Source organism: Ictidomys tridecemlineatus, chromosome 11 (genome assembly GCF_052094955.1).
Source record: "Ictidomys tridecemlineatus isolate mIctTri1 chromosome 11, mIctTri1.hap1, whole genome shotgun sequence".
Taxonomy (NCBI): domain Eukaryota; kingdom Metazoa; phylum Chordata; class Mammalia; order Rodentia; family Sciuridae; genus Ictidomys; species Ictidomys tridecemlineatus.
The window spans coordinates 83,157,159-83,169,713 of record NC_135487.1 but is presented as its reverse complement, the minus strand read 5'-3'; the positions used below and the strand labels follow the sequence as shown (position 1 = coordinate 83,169,713).

General features: G+C 36.4%; 1 pseudogene; it reads right to left on the bottom strand.

Moving 5' to 3' along the window:
- Positions 1–11,969: 11,969 nt before the first annotated feature.
- Positions 11,970–12,555, bottom strand: LOC101955080 (COMM domain-containing protein 2 pseudogene; annotated as a pseudogene).

Below are 12,555 nucleotides of genomic sequence, written 5' to 3'. Positions count from 1 at the left end.
TATAGTCTAGCATATATATATATACTATATATGCATATATATGTATGTATATTTTACATTCCTTATTTTACTCAATTCTTACAAAACCCCTTTAACAGAAGTAAAAAATCATTGCTACTCTTCCCAAATTCGGAGATATGTCATAATACATTTTTAATTTTTTTAATGTTAAAGAAATTTATTATCAGAATATGGGTTTAAAAAAAGAAAAATATTCAGAAAAGACCATGCATCATATTATATGAGAGATAATTGAAGTGTAGATAGTTGAGAAACTGCCTTATAGAAAATAAGTAGATCTGGGGCTGGGGTTATGGCTCAGCTGTGGAGCCCTCATCTCGCACATGTAAGACCCTGGGTTTAATCCTAAGCACCACATATAAATAAATAAAATAAAATAAAGTAAAAAAAAAGAAAAAGAAAAGAAGTAGATCTGACTTTACTGTCACAAGAGCACAAAATGAGGACCAATAGGAGGGAGCTCCAGAAGAGTAGATGTGTAATCAACCTATAGGAGCAATTCTCAATGCTGTGTACTGACTCATGTTTGAATTGGTTTCTTTGAGAAGATGATGAAGCCCTAAGCCCTGACTGAATGACTGTTTTGAAAAATGTTGAAGAGAGAATCTTTGGAAGTTTTTTTTTTAAATACATTTTTAGTTGTAAATGGACACAGTATTTTTTTATGTATTTATTTTTATGTGGTACCAATGATGGAACCCAGTGCCTACAAATTTGAGGCAAGTGCTCTGTCACTCAGCACCACATAAAATAAAATAAAGATACTGTGTCCATCTACAACTAAAAAAATAAATATTTCAAAAAAAATAGTTTGAGTATTTAAAAGCAAGCTTAGGTCCTGAAGCAAAATTTCAGGTGACCAAAGATTAGAGGAGACCAACAAATTTGGAAAATATGTTTTTGTGTCATAACACATTTATTTTTGAAAAGTAACAAAAAGCTTAAACAAAATAGAAGTTTATTTCTCTCATATAAAGTCCAAACTGGCATGGTAGTTCTGCCTTGTCAAGTCGTCAGGGGCCTGGTCTCTTTTTATCTTGTTTTCAGGGTAGTTTGCTCATCCACAGGGAGTAAAGTGGCTCACCCTACATCCAAATTCTAGCCCCAACCTTTGGGAGAGAGGAAAAGGGATGAGGAGGTCTCTTCTGCTCACGGTCCATTGACCAGAACATAAGCAGAATGTCACATTCAATTGTCTGGAAGGTTAAAAAATGTAATCATTGCTGGGTTCCATATACTTAGACAAAAAATCTAATCATAATAAATGGAGGGGACAGCAGCTATCAGGAGACAATTAGCTTTTGTACACCTCTTTTTTTGAGATGAGAAAGATGATCCTCAGAAAGTGATTTGTTCAAGGATGCACATAACTAAGATATTTGAAAAACTAGTGATAAAGAGTGACATAGAGTTATGCTGGGTACATCAGAAGTCAGAACTAGGACTCATAGGGAGGCATGTTTCTATACAGTTAATATTAGAACGAATAATTTTCAACATTTAGAAGAGTACAATAATGAATAGGCTACCTCAGTGGTACTACCAATTGAATGGCTTTGTCCATCTGTCAGGGATGTCATTCTTACTTAGGCACAATGCCTGTAATCCTAGCACCTTGGATGAGGCAGGAGGATTGCAAGTTTGAGGCCAGTTTCAGCAAATCAGACTCTCAGCAACTTAGCAAGACCCTATCTTAAAATTGAGAAAGAGAGAGAGAGAGAGAGAGAGAGAGAGAGAGAGAGAGAGAGAGAGAGAGAGAAAGAGAGAGAGAGAGAGAGAACATACTTCATTAGGAAGCTCGGTCACTTAGGTGATTCTTAAGGTCTTTTCTAATTCCAAGAGTCTGTTTTTGAGCTTTCAGTTTTGTCTCCTAATACCAGTGTTCCTAAACCTTTCTTTTTAGCCAGGACCAGTCAGCTTATATTAGCCAAATATGTATGTGTTTGTTTCTTTGGTAACCTATCATTTCCCTACCTCTCCTTCAAGCTTCTTTTAGTTGATTCACATTCCAACCTTTCTTCAAGATCCAGATATAATTTAATTTCTCATCCATTTTATTGCAATACCTGTCCAAACCTACAGCCTACCCACTTGTTTTTCTCTAACACTTGATGTACATACTAAGTATGTTGTTAATATGTTGGTTATTTGTTTAGTGAATGAAGAACCTTCCTCACTATCCTACTTTGACTTCTCACTCAGTTGTTATAAATCTTGTTCCTACCAGTCCCTTCAAACCAAATTTGTTTTTCAAATTACCTTTATGGAGAATTACCATGCCATGTAAAAATTGCAGTAATACAAAGAAGAAGAAGAAGGAGGAGGAGAAGAAGGAGGAGGAGGAGGAGGAGGAGGAGGAGGAGGAGGAGGAGGAGCAGGAGGAGAAGGAGGAGGAGGAAGAGGAGGAAAGTAGAAAGTATTTAAGTGCTCTTTTTCCTTTTTTCATTGAGGAGAGTTAGGAGACATGTAAGAGATTTCTTTATCAAAGTTTTTGTTTGTTCGTTTGTTTGTTTTTTAAGTCTAACTGGAGGAGTAAATAGATGGCAGAAGGAACAGCATATACAGCAGCCTGAGAAACATGGTGTGTTGAGGGTACAGTGAAGATACTGGTATTTTATGCTGCCACAGAAAAATAGTGAGAGGAAGTGGTTATTTCAAGGAGTCTAGACTTGAGTGCATTCTGTATTTAGGGAGCCAAAAACAGAAGAGTGACTTAAACAAAGTGGTAGGTTGGCTTTAGACTGAAATTGAGAGGAATTCTCATTTGATAGACCACCTTAGCTTTCTCAGCAATCCAGAAAGGTAGACTAAGGTATGATAAAAAAGTTTCTGAAGTGATGGTATAGGAAGTAGAACAAAGGGAAGTCCAAAAGGCCCCACTGAAATTTTAAAATATGAATTTCAGTAACAATAGCATGCTCATTTATACAGTTTCCTCCAGCAATGCTCATAGGTTAGGTGTAGCAGAAAATGGATGGTAGGATTGATTCAGATTTAGAAGTTGATAACTAGATGGAAAGGTCAATAGGCAAGGGATTAAGTGTGTTGAAAGAAATTTAAGGAATAAATTATGGGATACAGATTGCATAAGTAAGGAAACCAGGCCAGGAAGATAAATCTGGAAAGTATAGAATGTTTGGAAGATGAAGGCCTCAGTGATGTCAAAAAAGGTGTGTATATAACAAGTAATGCTGTGAAACTGGATTAAACTGGAGGAGAAATAGGGATTCAAAAGTGGGTTTTTAAAGCCTGAGATTCCTTCAGTAAAGCAGTGTAGAGTGGGCAAGGTCAAGGGCGTGGGTGTTGCTGAAATGGCATGAAGGCTTGGGTAGGGCAAAGAATGCTGAGCCTAGGGTGTTAGGTTATTTGTCTAATGTTAACGTAGCTAGTATGATTGCAGATTTTGGGATTAAGAGAGATTGCAAAACAAATATTTCAACTGTAGGATCAACTAGGAGAAGAGGATGACATAACCAGACATGTTGTACCTTGAGATTTTGAGTCTTAAGTTTGAAAATACAAGAGTGAAAACCTGCAAATGACAAGGGGCTGAAAAGTGCTGATGCTGCCTTGGAACCTGTGGGAGATGGAGGTGGAGAATAAATCTTCTACTAGCAGGGGCATAATTCCAGGGGCATCCTCTTGAGGTAGCCAGGTTTCAGTTAGGCAGTAAGTGGAGTGTTAGTGAAAAGACTGAGAACGTGAGGGTTTGTTGAATCCTGGAACAAAGGTTTCAGTTGGTGTGACAGAATGAGGGGAAAGAAATTTACAAGAGAGTGAATCAGAATGAGGTTAGGTGTAGGAGAAAATGGATGGTATGATTGATTCAGATTTAGAAATTGATAGCTAGGTGGAAGGGTCAAAAGGCAAGGGATTAAGATTGTGGACAGAAATTTAAGCAACTAATTATTGGATGCAAATTGCATAAGGATGGAAACCAGGCCAGAAAAGTTTTTTAAAAATACAAAGTGAAGAGTGAGAAAAGACAGAGCACATTGGGGACTGAAGGAGAATAGGTTACCAGGACTTCCATTTTTATCTTCTCCTGTAGATTCTGGGGATGAAAGGCATAGGTGGAACAGAGGCCTGAGGATGTCCAATATGGACATGAAATAGTTTATATGAAAGGCCCGGGAATACAAGGTGCCTCTCTCACCCCTCTACCTATGGACTTAATCCTCATCACAATCTACCTATTACCTCTTATTTCAGAAAAATAATATTCCTCCCATTTCCTGTCATTCCTATATCTTTCACCCAATCCACATCTTATTTCCTTCTCCCTGTTTTGCTATTCCTTCTCCCTGTTTTGCTATGCAATTCTGATACAAATTTCATGAAAAAATAATCTATATTTCATATCTCTTAAGCATTCTTTTTCTTCCTTTTAACCCTTACTCACTCTTGCTGTACCATTTGACTCAAAAATTGTTTTTGCTAATATTATCAGTCATCTCCAGTTGACATAACTAATCAATATTTTCTCATTTGTACTTTTGTGCTCTGTTCAGAACTCTATCATTACCTATTTCTTGAAACTTGAATATTTTGGTTGCATGAACCATATTCTCTACTTTTACCTTCCACTTTTTTATTTCCTTTACTAAATTCTCTGAGGGTTTACTTCCCATTTAAAAAAAATCAATTTTATTTTAAAAACAAGTACATAGTTTCTATATACCTCCTGTGCTCCCACTCAAAGAGCCTTCCCCACCATGGTCATCCTGCGTTTGTTAAAGTGGTATACTTGTTATATTGAGCAATCCACACAGACACATCATTGTCCCCTAAAATACATCATTTCCATTAAGGACCAATCTTGGTGTCCGTTATTTTATGAGTCTTGACAAATGTATAATGACATGTATCTACCATTCTAGTATAATACTAAATAATTTCACTGCCCTGAAAATCCTCTGTAGGTTTCCTATTTTCCCTGTCTCCTAAACCACTAATCTTTTTACTTTCTCCATAATTTTTTTTAGAATATTATGTGGTTAGAATCAAACAGTATGGAGCCCTTTCAGACTGGTCTTTCACTTAGTAATATGCATCTAAGCTTCCTCCATGTCTTTTCATGGCTTCCTAACTTTTTGGTTTTTTTAGTGCTTAATAATATTCTGTTATCTAGAATTTAATTCATTTGTTTTCATCAGAACAACTTGATTGCTTTCAAGTTTGGGCAGTTATGAATAAAGATGCTATAAATATGTATAGTGAGGGTTTTATGTGGATATATTTTCAATTCACTGGATTAAATACCAGAGAACATGACTGCTGGACTACAGGGGAAAGTATTGTCCACCCTTTTTATAGGCAAATGGTCCACAGGAGGCCAGTCATTAGTATTCTGCTTTGTAAACATATAACTTAAGGTCAAAAAAGTTAAATGTCTTACCCCAAAATTACACAAAAATAAGTGATCGAGCAGGTCTGAACTTTGGGATTTCTCCCTACTGGTTCAAGACTTTTTGGCTTCCTCATTTTATAACAGAGAAAAAGTTTAGATTTCATAATCAGGGGTCTAAGTCTAAAATTATCACACAGCTCAAAAAAGACTGCAGTAACATCATACCTAGAACTGGGTGGAGAAAAAGTACATGCTATAAATTAGTAATATTTAAAGGCCTTCAAGAGTGATAAGAATATTAAAGTTTCTAAAACACCCAAGAGTTTTATTTTTATGTAAAACATGTTAAGTTGATAGTGAAATAACAACTTATAGGATGGAAGAAAATATTTACAATTCACATATTCTATAAGGGTTTAATATCCAGAGTTGGGTTGGGTTGTGGCTCAGTGGCAGGACACTTGTCTAGCATATGTGAGGTAATGGGTTTGATTTTCAGCACCACATAGAAAAATAAATAAAATAAAGTCATTATATCCAACTACAAATAAAATATTTTTTTTAAATATCCAAAGTAGTGGGCTTGGGTTGTGGCTCAGTGGTACAGCACTTGCCTAGGACATGCAAGGCCCTGCACCACATAAAAATAAATAATCAAAATAAAGATATGTGTACACTAGAGCTAAAAATTAAATATTCTTTTTTCAAATCCAAAGTAAATACAGAACTCCTTCAACTCAACAACAATAAAACTTGATTAAAAAATGGTCAAAGGAGTCGCACAAATGACCAATAAGCACAAGATGCACACCATCACTTCTTATTAGGGAAATGAAAATCAAAACTACAAGAAGGAACAACCTCACACCCATTAGAATTGGCTACTATTCAAAAATAGTAATAATAACAAGTGTTAACACGGGAATGGAAAAATAGGAACCTTCTTGTGTTGTTGGTGGGGTAATGTAAAATATTACAGCCTCTATGGAAAACAGTATGGCAGTTGCTGAAAAACCTTAATAAACAATTCCACTTTGGGGTATAACTACCCAAAATAATTAGTAACAAAAACTAAACAGGTATTTGAACACCCATGCTCATAGCATTATTTGCAATATCCAAAAGGTGTAGGCATTTTAAGTGTCCATCAAAGGTTGAATGAATAAACAAAATTTGGCATACACACATAGAGTAGAATAGTATTCATCCTTAAAATGGAAGGAAATTCTGATACAACATTTATGAAATTTAAGTATATGATGCTATGTGAACTAAGAACAAATACTGTATAATTCTACTTAACCATAGTTAATCTGACCCAGATTAGTAAGATTCATAGAGACAGAAAGTTAGATTGGTGGTTGTCATGGAATGAATAGTGGAATGGGGAGATACTTAATGAAAATGGAGTTTTGGTTTGTAAGTTAAAGTGTTCTGAAGATTGGGCACACAACCACATGACAGTAATTAACCCAATGAAGTGAACTGTACACTTAAAAATGGTTGTGGTTGTGAGCATTATGTGTATTCTACCATTATTTTAAAAAATGAGTAAATATTTTGACCAAGCCCCAGATTTTTGTAAGACTAAGCTAATTATTTATGTGTTATTATATTCAAGTAAAGTACACGAGTTTTGAAAAGAATTTTTTTCAATACTCAATTTTTGATGAGTCTAGTCAGTCGCTCTACTAACTAATATGATTTAGTAAATTGTAGACATATAGGTTTAGGCTTATACAGTGATTAACTTTTATTTGACACTTTTGGAAACTTCCTCCATCATAGTATAATGTTTAACTCTGAGGCATTGTCAATTTGTTCTTCAAGAGGTTGCACTAGGAAATGCTTTCTTGACAGAAACATGAGTGCAAGCAAATGTGCTTCAGGTTAACTGGGTTCTGGGGGCACAGGGTTCTACAAAATTTATATTTCGATCCAAGGTCATGATAAAACATGTGAAGTTCAATGCCAGGACTGTGATGGTATAGGAGACGGACATGGAAGGTGCCTACAGGACCCTCAGCAGAATCCTCACCATGGATGGGCACTGAGGACATGAAGCTATATAGTGGTGCTGTGATGTGCCTGGCCTCCTTTTATGGCAGGAAAAATGTAAAAGTGCTGGTGGATCCGCAAAGTGGAAATGGCTCCAAAAAACAATTTCTTTTTTATCACTCCCCAGTATGGTGACTGGAACCCAGGAACATTATACCTCTGAGCTGTATTCCCAGCCCTTTTTTAAAACTTGATTTTGAGACAGGGTCTTTCTAAGCTGTCTAGGTTGCCCTCAAACTTTCAATCCTCATGTCTCAGCTTCCTGAGTAGTTGGGATTATAAAAAGGTTAATTTCTGTTTTTTTTTGTTTGTTTATTTTATTATGAGTTTTTCAAAACATTACAAAGCTCTTAACATATTATATTTCATACATTTGATTCAAGTGGGTAATAAACTTCCATTTTTACCCCGTATACAGATTGTAGAATCACATCGGTTACATCCATGTTTTTACATACTACCGTACTAGTGTCTGTTGTATTCTGCTGCCTTTCCTATTCTCTACTATCCCCATCTCCCTTCCTCTCCCCTCCCATCCTCTCTCTCTACCCCATCTACTGTAATTCATTTCTCTCTCTTGTTTTTTTTTCCCTTTCCCCTCACTTCCTATCATATGTAATTTTGTATAACAATGAGGGTCTCTTTCATTTCCATGCAATTTCCCTTCTCTTTTTTTTCCCTCCTACCTCTCCTCTCTGTTTAATGGTAACCTTCTTCTCATGCTCTTCCTCCCTGCTCTGTTCTGAGTTGCTCTCCTTATATCAAAGGAGACATTTGGCATTTGTTTTTTAGGGATTGGCTAGCTTCATTTAGCATAATCTGCTCTAATGCCATCCATTTCCCTGAAAATGCCATGATTTTGTCATTTTTTAGTGCTGAGTAATATTCTATTGTGTGTACCTGCCACATTTTTTTTAATCTAGTCATCTATTGAAGGGCATCTAGGTTGGTTCCACAGTCTAGCTATTGTGAATTGTGCTGCTATGAACAATGATGTAGCTGTATCCGTATAGTATGTTCTTTTAAGGTCTTTGGGGAATAATCCGAGAAGGGGAATGTCTGGGTCAAATGGTTGTTCCATTCCCAGCTTTCCAAAAAATCTTCATACTGCTTTCTGATTGGCTATGCCAATTTGCAGTCCCACCAGCAATGTACAAGTGTACTCTTTTCCCCACATCCTCGCCAGCACTTGTTGTTGTTTGACTTCCTAATGGCTGCCATTCTTACTGGAGTGAGATGGTATCTCAGGGTGGTTTTAATTTGCATTTCTATCACTGCTAGAGATGGTGAGCATTTTTTTCCTTTACTTGCTGATTGATTGTATGTCCTCCTCTGAAAAGAGTCTGTTCAGGTCCTTGGCCCATTTGTTGATTGGGTTATTTGTTTTGTTATTGTTTAATTTTTTGAGTTCTTTGTATACTCTGGATATTAGGGCTCTATCTGAAGTAAGAAAAATAAAAATTTCTTCCAAGGATGTAGGCTCCCTATTTACTTCTCTTATTGTATCTCTTGTTGAGAAAAAACTTTTTTTAGCTTGAGTAAGACCCATTTGTTGATTCTTGTTTTAACTCTTGTGCTATAAATTTGGAGCCCGAACCCACAATATGTAGATAAGAGCCAACTGTAATCCCACCGGCTCAGGAGGTTGAAGCAGAAGGATCCTAAGTTCAAAGGCAGCCTCAGCAAAAGTGAGATGCTAAGCAACTCAGTGAGACCCTTTCTCTAAATAAAATACAAAAAAAAAAAGGTCTGGGATGTGACTCAGTGGTTGAGTGACCCTGAGTTCAATCCATGGTACCCTTACTCCAAAATTTTTTTTTAAATAAAAGCAATGGGTGATCTGTGCATTTCCTCCCAGAGGGCTGTTTAGAAAACTTTGCCTCTCATTCTTTGGTTCCTTGTGCCATGTGTGTTTGTGGCACAGCTTTTCTAAAGAACAGGATTGATGGTTACTATGAAACCCACAGACTTTTCATGAGTTGTGCCACGGGGCCAGTTGCACTCACCTCTGTCTTCAGGTTTCCAAAATGCTGATGTAGTCCCATGAACATCTTCTTGCTTTTATTTTATCTGTTTTTAAACAAAAGTGAGCCTTCAGATATGTCCTTTCCTAAACTCATTCTAAGGCCAATAAATGTGGATGTCTGGGGGTGAGATTCAGGCACTAAGAACTTCCCAGGTGATTCCAGGAATAGCCAAGATTTCACAGTTCTATTTGCTGGTCAGATGACTGAAAAATGAGCACAGGTGTGGAAAAGTGCCTCTCCTCAACATGTGGCCTTTGTTTTCCACTTCCACCCCCATCCACTGCCACCAGAAATCCATGCACATCATTGAAACATTGATTACTGATTTTCTCATGTTTCAAATAATATCATATGCCAAAGATTCAATTGCCCATAACTCCCATTGATAACACACTTACATTGTCCATACTGGCCTGCTTTTATTAAGTTTTAGTTATTTCTCATAAACCTACCTTAAACATTCATGTGTAACAACTTTCATGAAAGTATATGCTTTCCCCTACCTTCTTTCACTTTTAAGAGTCCTTACTCTCTCACTTTCTTTGAAGTTTTATTGCAGCCATTAGTATTCCTAACATTATATGTGTATGTGTATGTGTTTGTGTGTATGTACAAATGCATATAAATGTATAATATTTTAGTGATCCTTTAATTTAACAAAAATATTCTGTTGAATGTATCTACATTCTGTGTAGTCTGGGAAAAGATTAGAAGAGAGAGAATGGGAGAGAGATTAGTTTTGATGTGTTGTTTCATATTATGGGAGCAGACCATTGGAAATCCATGGCACTTGTTAGCAAGCTGGAAATTTAGGAAACAGTAGATGCTGTAGTCTCGAGTCAATTCCATAAGTGAGCAGGTTGGAAACTCAGATAAGTCTTCTCTGCTGCAGCCTTGAGAAGAATGCTTTCTGCTTTAGTAACCTCAGTTCTTCCTCTTAAGGCTGTCAACTGATTAGATGAGATCCACCTACACTATAAAGTGTGGCCTATGTTACTTAAAGTCAATGTTAATAACAGCTAAGAAGTATTTTTCCACATCTAGACTGATGCTTAACCAAATTACTGGGGACCATAACCTTGCCAGATGGACACATAAAAATAGCCGTCAAAGGGTGGTGGTCCGTAAACTCACCCACTGTGCTCACTGGTTTTGACTGGAGTCAGCCTGTGGATGTACTTGGTTGCCTTGCTCACTCTCCTGCTTATGCACTTTTGAGAGGTCTTCAGGTTTTTGCTGCTCTGAACCTCATTGCTATGAGCTTTAGGCACAGGCCTCCTTCATGTGAAACTGTCCCTAGTATATGTGCTGGGAATGTGGCTTCTGGTCACAGGGCATATGAGAGGTCAGCCAAGGGATCACACCCAGCTCTCTTCCTAGAAGCAGCATCAGTTGCCTCATGTGTCTATCACATGTGAGATGCCCTTGGTCTAGTCTCCTTGGAGGTGTCCAGGCACTTTCTCAAGGTCTCTTAGCTGTTGGCAATAAAACCTTCAGAAGCTCTTTAATTATGAGGTCTATATTTATTGTCATTGATAATGTAACATTCCTTTTCTTTGTTTGATAGTCATTTGTATTCCTTTGTAAAATTTCTTGTCATACATTTTGGTCATTTTTAACTAGATTAATTATATTTTTCTCACCAGTTTGTAGGTTATCTTTACATATTTTTAATTTTCAAGTGTGTTAGTTATATTGAAACTCTATCAGTTATATTAAAAATATTTTCTTAAATTTCTAAACATTTTTAGTTTAACACATCTTTTTACCAAGATAATCAAGGATTGATTACATTATTCTTGTATCCATTATTTATAAATGTAAATGACAGTGTGTCTCTTAGTTGCTTATGGTATAAGGGAAAAATTAATGTTGTGAAAATATTATTAACAATCACACAAAATTGAGTACTACTTAAGTCAATGAACCATAAGTCAAACTTCAGCAATATGGTAAAAACTACTTATCTTTACATTCAAAGAAAAATGTATGAAATTCCTATAAAAATATGGGCATATAATTTTAAAAAACTCATACTCACTTTACATTATTCTGTAGTTAGTAACATCATGAGATGCTTTTAAAAGTCAGAAATATTGTACTATTTAGAAATACTCTGAATAGGAAAGGAATTAGCTGTAAATTTTATTCTCAAAATTGATCAATAAGGAGGAAAATACTAGTTAAGAAAAAAAATGTACCAAAAACAGAATATTGCTCATATATACAGAAGATATGAACAGTATAGATTCAATTTTAGTGGATTCAATTCTATTTACACATTTAAAATACAAAATTATATTTCAATCTGTCAAGAAGCTGACCACATTTAGCACCAGTAAAGGAACTTGACTTCTCATCATGACTTCAATATCCTGGAATAGGAAAAGGAATTTCATGGAATCTAGATGCATTTATCAACACCAATTAATAAAAATTAATTCTGAAAAGTAATTCTTGAATGTCATCCATTCACAAATGGGTCAAAGGCATTAGGACCTTAACACTTGGTACTACTTGATGTTGTGAACTACTCTCCTACAGTGGTTTGTTTTTATTTCCTCCAAGGATTGTTACAGTTGCTGAACTAAAATGAAGTAGGGTGGCTGAGTCTGTCTGCAGAACTTTGGTATTGTGGTCTCCACTCAGATTTAGGTTTAGTTTTAAAGTTATGGCTGGCTTAATCTGTTGCCTGAGGCTTCTTCTTGCAAGCTGTAAATCTAGTCACCAATCAAGGCTATGGTAACTGGGAAGGCTGGGTGCCAATTCACCCAGAATAGTCCTGATCTCTTTTCTGTTGTCCAAGTAAAGTGGAAGCAATAAATTGTTCAGTTCTTCAGAGAATCCCAGAACAAAAACAGTCTTGGAAATCCACTTCAGAAATCATGAGCTTGGAGCTCTCAGTGAGCAGGTAGGTCAACCCTTCCACACCATGCTGGACCGTGTTGCTGCTCAGGTTGAGCTTCCTGGTGGCACCCTCATAGACATTAGGGATTGTTCTTTGCCTCAGGAACTCCACCTCAATTTACCCAAACTCCACCACCACTTTTGCAGGAAAGCCAGGTGCTCCTTATGCTCTTCTGACAAGTCCAGCAGCAT